This window comes from Capricornis sumatraensis, chromosome 17, assembly GCF_032405125.1.
Source record: "Capricornis sumatraensis isolate serow.1 chromosome 17, serow.2, whole genome shotgun sequence".
NCBI classification, from domain to species: Eukaryota; Metazoa; Chordata; class Mammalia; order Artiodactyla; family Bovidae; genus Capricornis; species Capricornis sumatraensis.
The window spans coordinates 9,607,397-9,616,674 of NC_091085.1; positions in this window are offsets into that span (position 1 = coordinate 9,607,397).

The following is a 9,278-nucleotide window of genomic DNA, read 5'->3' on the forward strand; positions in this document are numbered from 1 at the left end:
CAGAGTTCCAAAGAATAGCAAGGAGAGATAAGAAAGTCTTTCTAAGTGATCAATGCAAAGAAATAAAGGAAAACATCCTGGAGTGCAAAGTGAAGTGGACCTTAGGAAGCATCACTAGAAACAAAGCTAGTGGAAGTGATGGAATTCCAGCTGCGTTATTTGAAATCCTAAAAGATAATGCTGCTTGAGTGCTTCAATCAATATGCCAGCAAATTTGGAAAACCCAAGAGTGGCCACAGGACTGGAAAAGGTCAGTCTTCATTCCAATGCCAAAAAAAGACATTGCCAAAGAATGTTCAAACTACTGCACAATTGTACTCATCTCACATGCTAGAATTCTACAAGACAGCCTTCAGCAGTACATCAATGGAGAAGTTCCAGATGTTCAAGCTGGATTTAGAAAAGGCAGGGGAACCAGAGATCAAATTGCCAACATCCTTTGGATCATAGAAAAAGCAAAAGAGTTCCAGAAAAACATCTACTTCTGCTTTACTGACTATGCTAAAGCCTTTGACTGTGTGAAAGTCACTCAGTCGTATCCAGCTCTTTGCTACCCCATGGACTATTCAGGCAATGGAAATTTCCAGGCCAGAATACTGAATTCTTCACCAGGGGATCTTACCAACCCAGGAATCAAACCCAGGTCTCCCCCTTTGTAGGTGGATTCTTTACCAGCTGAGCCACCAGGGAAGCCCAAGAATACTGGAGTGGGTAGCTCATCTCTTCTCCAGCAGATCTTCCAGACCAAGGAATCAAACCATGGTCTCCTGCATTGCAGGTGGATTCTTTACCAGCTGAGCTACCTGGGATTGTGCAGATCACAACAAGCCGTGGAAAAGTCTTAAAGAGATGGGAATATCAGATTACCTACTTGACTCCTGGGAAATCTGTATGCAAGTCAAGAAGAAACAGTTAGAACTGGACATGGAACTGGTTCCAAATCGGGAAAGAAGTATGCCAAGGCTGTATATTGTCACCTTGCTTATTTAACTTATATGCAGAGTACATCATGAAAAATGCCAGACCGGATGAAGCATAAGCTGGAATCAAAGTTGCAGGGAGAAATATCGATAACCTCAGATATTCAGATGACACCACCCTTATGGCAGAAAGTGAAAAGGAACTAAAGAGCCTCTTGATGAAAGTGAGAGAGGAGACTGAAAAAGCTGGTTTAACACTAAACATTCAGAAAACAAAGATCATGGCATCCGGTCCCATTACTTCATGGCAAATAGGAGGGGAAACAATGGAAACAGTGACAGACTTTATTTTCTTGGGCTCACAAATCACTGCAGACAGTGATTGCAGCCATGAAATTAAAAGATGCTTGCTCTTTGGAAGAAAAGCTATAACCAACTTAAACAGCATATTAAAAAGCAGGGACATTATTTTACCAGCAAAGGTCCATATAGTTAAAGCCATGGTTTTTCCAGTAGTCATGTCTAGATGTGAGAGTTGGACCATAAGGAAAGCTGAGCATTAGAGAATTGATGCTTTTGAACTGTGGTGTTGGAGAAGACTCTTGCGAGTCTTGGACTCCAAGGAGGTGCAACCAGTCCATCCTAAAGGAAATTAGTCCTGACTATTCATTGGAAGGACTGATGTTGAAGCTAAAGCTCCAATATTTTGGCCACCTGATGTGACACTGGAAAAGACCCTGATGCTGGGAAAGATTGAAGGCAGGAGGAGAAGAGGACGATAGAGGATGAGTTGACATCAGAGGATGAGTTGACAGGATGGATGACATCACCAACTGGATGGACATGAGACTGAGGAAGCTCTGGGAGTTGGTGATGGACAGGGAAGCCTGGTGCTCTGCAGTCCATGGGGTCACAAAGAGTCAGACACGACTGTGCGACTGAACTGAACTGAATTTTTCGATGCTTGGCATGTAGAACTACAGGATTCCCAATGAAATTTGAATTTCATATCAACAATGATTTTTGGTATAAATATGCTCCATTTCAGAAAACAAATACTTTTTTAATATAAGTAGGTCCCATATATTCAAGTTACACATTTACACGAAAAAAATTGATTTTTCTGACATTCAAATTTCTCTCTCATGTTTTTATTTGGCCAATTCTAATAGTAGGTGTTCATTAATATTAAATTAAAAAATGAATGCTTATATATATATATATTTTACCGTGACAAAATGGACATAATATAAAATGTATAATTTTAACCACTTTAAGTGCACAATTCAGGGGCATTTAGTACATTCATGTTATTGTGCTACCATCACCATGATCTGCCTCCAGATTTTTCGCCATCCCAGACTGAAACTCTGTATCCATGCATACACTATTCTGCCTTTTGTCTCTATGAATCTGTCTCTTTAAAGTCTCTCATATATCTGGAGTGGGCTTCCCAGGCGGCTCAGTGGTATAGAATCCGCCTGCAATGTAGGAGACATGGGTTCAATCCCTGGGTCAGGAAGATCCCCTAGAGAAAGAAATGGCAACCCACTGCATTATTCTTGCCTGGGAAATCCCCTAGACATAGGAGTCTAGAGGACTACAGTCCACAGGGTCGCAAAGGAGTTCAATGTTACTTAGTGACTAAACAACAACAGCATAACTGGAACCCTGAACCCCAGACACATTGGACCCTGGATCTGACCATGGATCTGACCATGGATCCCTAACAAAGCCTTCTTCCCAACTGCTACTCTGTACTGGCACAATAACCTGTTACAATATGTTCAGTAAGCAATCATAGCAAATATTTGTTAGTGTAAGTTGTATTCTTTTTTATTATTTTGAAAAATTTACAATCACTGATACATCACTGGCCATTTTGAAATGATGTGTGGTGACTATAAATTTAATTTTTAAAAAGTCTTTGAGATATGTTTGTGTAATAATATTTTGATATAGCTGAGCTGTGTTAATTTTTCAGCTCTATTAAAGCAATTTTGTACCATTCTCCATATATATGAAATGGTTGCTAAGGAACTATTCAATGTAAATATCAAGTAATTCAGGTTTGGGCTTCAAAGGGTAAAGAGCTAAATTTTAGAGACCATTGAAAGATAATAGTAGTTTTCTTTTTCTTTTCTTTTCTTTCTTTTTTTTTTTTTTTTGTCCCCACCTTGAAAATGCGAAGAGATATTCTGAAGTCTCCTTTTGTTTCTGTGCAGGATGGATCAACCATGAGGCCTGTCCTTGTCTATCATGACACTCATCCCATCTTACGGTGATCAACACCCTCCTTTGAACTAAGAATTATGCTCTGTGAAAACTGTCCTGTGTACCCTCCTCAGTTCCCTGGGTCTAATAAATTGCTATTTATTTTTGCTTTAAGAAATAATTATGTTTTGAAGAAATTTTTAAAATTAAAAAAAAAACTGTAAATATACCACATATTCAGCTTTTCCAGGATTTTCATTCTTTCAATAGGATTTAGTTCCCTCTCTAGTATAATTTTCCTTTTATCTGTGGAAACTATAGTACCAATATGCTGATAATTTCTCAACTTTGTCTGTCTGAAATAGAATTTCATTTTCATTAACTTCTGAAATATATTTTCTCTGAATATAGAATTCTAGTTTGAAAGGAAATTTTTTCAACACTTTGAAGATGTCATTGCACATCACCTGGATTGCAATTTTTTTCTGGAAAGAGATCTGCAATCATATTTTGTTTCTTCTGACTGATTTTAAGATTTTCTCTTCATCACTGATTTTCAACAGTTTGACTATTATGTGGCATATGTAGGGGGGTTTTTGTATGTTTATCATGCTTGATGTTTGTTGAATTCTTGAATCTGTGAGTTATTAGTTTTATCAAGTTTGGAAATTTTTCATTCATTAATTTGTCAAGTATTTCCAGTTTTCCCTTCCCTATTCAGTATTTCAATTACCCATGTTTTAGACTATTTATTATTGTACCATGGGACATTGAAACGCTGTTCATTTTTTCAGTCTTTTCTTCCTTTGTATATATCAGTTTGGATAGTTTCTATTGATTTTTATGTCTTCAAGTTCATTGATCTTTTCTTCAGCAGTGTTTAAAAGCTCCATTAAACCTATCCACAAAATATTTTAACTACTATCTTTTTCAGCTCTAGAAGTTCCATGTGATTTTTTAAATTTCTTAGTTATATATGTTATATAAAAATGATTTTATATAAAATAATCTTTTTATATCATTTATTTCTGTCATATTTATATTTTTCATTATATTTATAAGCATATGTATAATCACTTTTAAAACCTGTTAAAACCCATCATTCCTATAATTTCAAGGTATATTTCTATTAATTGACATTTTTCTTACATATGCATCTCTTTTTCTGCTGGCTTACATGTCTTGTAAATTTGTATTGAGTTCTGGACATAGCAAAGTTTACTTTGTTCTGTGTCTGTGTTTCATTGTCTTTTAAAAAGAGTTGAATTATTTTGGTAGACATTTAAGTTAGTTTTGGGCTTCCCTGACAACTCAGAGGGTGATAAAGAATCTGACTGCAATGCAGGAGAGCCTGATTCGAGCCCTGGATCAGGAAAATACCCTGGAGAAACAAATGACAACCCACTTCAGTATTCTTGCCTGGAGAATTCCATGGACAGAGGAGTCCAGTGGGGTACAATCCATGGGGTTGCAAACAGTTGGACAAGACTAAGTGACTAATATTGACTTTCAGATCAATTTAGCTACTTTCAAATCAATGTAACTCATTTTTGGGGGGTGGGGGGCTTGGTCAGTGAAGGTGAAGAGTAATCTTAACACCACTATGGGTTGTTTAGCTCTGTTCTTAAAGCATGACATTTCTGGGGTCTCCATTGAATACATGGGAAATTCAATGAAGACTCTCTACCATGGTTTGTGTGTGTGCTTAGTCGCTTAGTTGTGTCTGACTCTGTGTGACTCCACGGACTGTAGCCCACCAGGCTACTCTATCCATGGGATTCTCCAGGCAAGAATACTAGAGTGGGGTGCTATTTCCTTCTCCAAGGAATCTTCCCGACTCAGGGCTCGAACCTGGTTCACTTCATTACAGGCAGATTCTTTACTGTCTGAGCCACCAAGGCTATACCCAGACAAAGATACTGGAGCTCAAATATCTCCTGGTCCTGTGAGAGCAATGATCATTACTCAGCTTACAGATCTTCAGTCATTCTCTGACCAGCTTTACAGAGGTTTATTCTCTGCATGTGTAGCTCAGTATTCTCCAGGAGACTCTAGGGTAACTCTGACAGATTTCTGGAGCAATTCCTCAGCTTTCCTTCTGTTTCAGTTTCTCATCAGTTCAAATTTCAAGTGATTTAGCCTCTTCTAAATCTGATATCTGTCACTTCAACTTAGTGAGACTGTCATATTGTGTTTTGTTTAATTCTCTCCTCACCATAGTTCAGAAAGTGCCTTCAGGGACAAGTTGGAGAGATCATAGGGCTCACTTCATTTTTTTCCTTTTTCTCAGTCTTGTGCTGTTTGTTGTCCAGTGTATGAAAACATTTGCTTATATTTTTCAAGTTTTATAGTGTTTCTTATCATTTTAATGGTAGGAGGGCATGTCAGGTCCCAATTACTTTTTATGGCCAAGGATACTAATGAGCCTAGCCCAGACTGACTTGTCTTGGCTATTTACAAGTGAAGTTTCCATTTTCCCCTTCTGCATTATCCAAGAACCCTGATCTCATAGCAATCTTAGAAGAAAAAGTATATAGAGTGGCCTACTCCCTGTGGACATAGTTTCTGCTTTAGTGCAAGGACCTTTTCCACATTGCAGCTGGGCCAGATGCCCAGATTGGTGAACTTTATTGCTACCAGGGATTCACTCAGGTCTTGGCCACTATTTCTTAACCCAAGTGGTACTAATTCCATTAATATTCTTTGTTTATGAGCACTTGTGTCTGGTATGGATGAAATATTTCACAGTAAAAACTGAGAGTTTTACACTGCAATACAATAAAGGGTTTGGTAGATCAAGGTTGAAAAAAAGTATAGTTTCTACCCTCAAGGACCTATAAGTATGTGTGGTAGTATAGTCGTAGGGCCCAGACTTAAAAAGAGAATTAGAAAATAGCACATAAAAACAGGTGATGGAGAGCCACAGGATATTATTACAGCAAAAATGAAAGAGTTTTAGTGTGATATTTTAAATGACTCCAGTAAAGTAAACAGAAATTAATTGGGCTAAGGAAATGTGTTATTCGGTGTGGCATACCATGGGAAAGTTGGGAAGGTCATAAACAGGTGTAAACAAAGGCGTTCAGGCAAGAATGACATGCTAAGTGCAGGAACTATTGGTGTCTTATTTGTCTGGGGCATAAAGTGGGAGACTGGGAGTGTCCAAAAGTGAGATTCAACACCATGAAGAGTTTGCATACCATGTAAATAAGCTTGGACTTTATCTACAGTGAAAAGGAGTCATTAAAAATTTTTGAAAAGGATAATTGCATATTCAGATCTGGTTTTACAGCAGAGTGTAGAGTTAATATGAATAAGAATAGTAGTTAGAAGAGTCAAAAGTTATTATAGTAATTGAGTTAAGAGAAGATGCTTGTCCCTGAACAAAATTAAGTGAGAGTGGGAGTCATTGACAGATTAAGGCCTTGGAGGTATTATATCCAGGAACTGCAAGAGTACCCTTCATCCTCAAAATTAGAGGGAAAGAGTAAGTGTGAATAGTATCTACATTATCTCATAGGTGAGAGATCTCCAGTTAAGAGAAATTATATATTATGGCCTCAATTTTCTCAGTGGAAGTGGGCCTGAAACTGAATGGAGAGTTTGATAAGATTTGTGCCAATTTGGATTTGTAGTTGAGGGAGAGGAGGCTAAGTACAACTCAAGAGATTAATAGGAGAAGCTGAGGATCCAACTGAATTTTGAAAATATGAAAATACACACATGAGAGAGGAAGGATATTTTGTTTTGCTTCAATGGAGAGGAGAGTACAAAATCAGGAAGAGAGAAGAAAAAGAAAGTTGTTGTAGAAGTCTGACCTCAGCACAATATATCTTCATTGTCACCTCCAAATATTCAGGATCAATCTCATGGACACTGGTGGAAGCTGATTTATTATGTAAGCTAAACAAGGGATTGAATTTCACATATATGTTAGTGCAAGGTGTAAGGATGTAGGAAATATATACACAGGAGCTGGTGGCAAAATAGATCATGAGAATCTAAGCTCCCAGGAGTGGACACTGGTAATTCACACCAATTTTATCTTTAGTGGTAGGAAAGCCTCCACAGTAGCTTCTCAGGGGCAGAATTCAAACCAGTCTCTCCGTATCTCCTGAATGCCTGGCATATGCCTTACACACGGGAGCACTCAGTAGATAAACTCCATTCTGATTCATCTGTCTCAAGGATGCATGCTACCTTTTATAAGAGGAACAGGAAAGAAAAGAGTGACTGGATCTGTAACCTTTCACTACCTTCAAATAAACAACTCAAAGCACAGTTCAACACTGTCATTCTCATGCAACAAGGGCACAACATTTTCAAACACTGGAGTACTAGGAAAGCACAGGTAAATTTTATAAGAGAGACTGGACTAACAGAAACACACTTGCTTGCATTCAGTGTCTACTGTAAATTTATGCAACTGCGCTCCAGGTAAAGCCATCCTTATAGCAATCTGCCCCCAAAGCCATAGGTATCTATTTCTAAAGGTTAAATGCTGGCTCTCTGGCTGATTCAGGACACTTTCTGCCAAAAACTTGTCATGTTGGCCACTAAAGTGGCTAATACTGGGTTAACCAATAATCAAGCTAAATTCATGCTTAGGATTCTAGCAAGATAGGAAAGGCAATTTTTTTTTTTTTTTTTTCCTTTTCAATGAAAGGCTTCCAAATAGTCACTAGAGTAGGAAAATGTATTGGGAAAGGTTTAGGGGTTTTTTTTTCTGCCCTAAACTTAGGATTAAATTGTGAGCTGCAGAGATTTGAGGGGGGATTTTCTTAGGCCCCTTTAGAGTCCCTGGATGGGTCTGATAATCAAATTGACAAAGATTAACAAAAGAAAAGCATACAAATTTTATTGAATTTTTACATGTACGGGGAGCTTTCTCAAGAGAATAAATACCTGAACAAGTGACTAGAACAGGAAGCTGTTATCTTATTCCTCTTAGAAAAAGACGTAGTAAGTTTGTGAAGAATTGGCCAAAGCAGTTTGGGGTACGAGTGGTGAAGAAATAACCAGGAAGGTAAGGGTGAGTTTAACAAGGTTTGTTCCTGCAGATTTCCCCATCTCTGGTAATAAGAATGTTGTCTTTTGTTCTGTTACAGGGAGAGAATCTTTCACATATTTTTCTTCTTCTTCAGAGAATAAGGGTGTGGGGGGTGATGGGAGGTCAGAGTGACCTTCCTGCTTCTGCCCTTTTCAAAAAAGTAAGATATTAACTGTACTAAGGTTACCTATTTTAGTGAGTCCATACCCCATAAGATGGAAACCTTAATTTTGTAACTAATTATGTCTTCAAAAAACCACTCTGTGGTCTTTTGGGGGGATATTTTCAGCAGACATATCCAACTTGGTGGCTCAGATGGTAAAGAATCTGCCTGCAGTACAGGAGACCCAGTTTCTATCCCTAGATCAGGAAGATTCCCTGTAGAAGGGAGTGGATACCCACTCCAGTATTCTTGCCTGGAGAATTCCATGGACAGAGAAGCCTGGCAGGCTACAGTCCTTGGGGTTTCAAGAGTCAGTCACAACTGAGTGACAAACACTTTCACATTTCAACAGACATAACGGTCATGGGTCCTAAACAAAATGGTACCAAACAAAATGGGGTAGTCACCGAAGAAAAGGGAAATAAATGCCCAAGTTCACTTGACAAAAATGAAAGGCAACAACTGTTTCACCATTTCGTCTTCTTCATTTGCTGTCAAGTCTGAAGTAACTCAAACTCTTCAGCTAACAATATGTTGACTAATAAAAATCCTTATGGGACTGATTGAACAAATAGATAAGAATTATTCATAAATTAACCATAATTATCATATCAATTGTATGTAAATTACTTCTGAAGTACTTGAGGGTGTTGAAGTTGCTTAGAAATAGTTTTTAGTTAATGTTTATTTTAAACATTCTGCTTACACTTAGATTATTAAGTTGTGTTGTTTGTAAGTAAGGAATTTTTTGGGAAGTTGAACTTTATATAAATCTGACTCAATCTCTGAAGTTCTAAAAGCCACAAAAATCTGAATATTGTGGAGTTTTTCTTTTAAAGGTTTTTTTGTAGCTTCTAAATCTTCTCCTTTTATTTCTTCTTTTTTTTTTTTCAGAAATTTTGGGAAGGAGATCCAGAAGATATGCCTACAC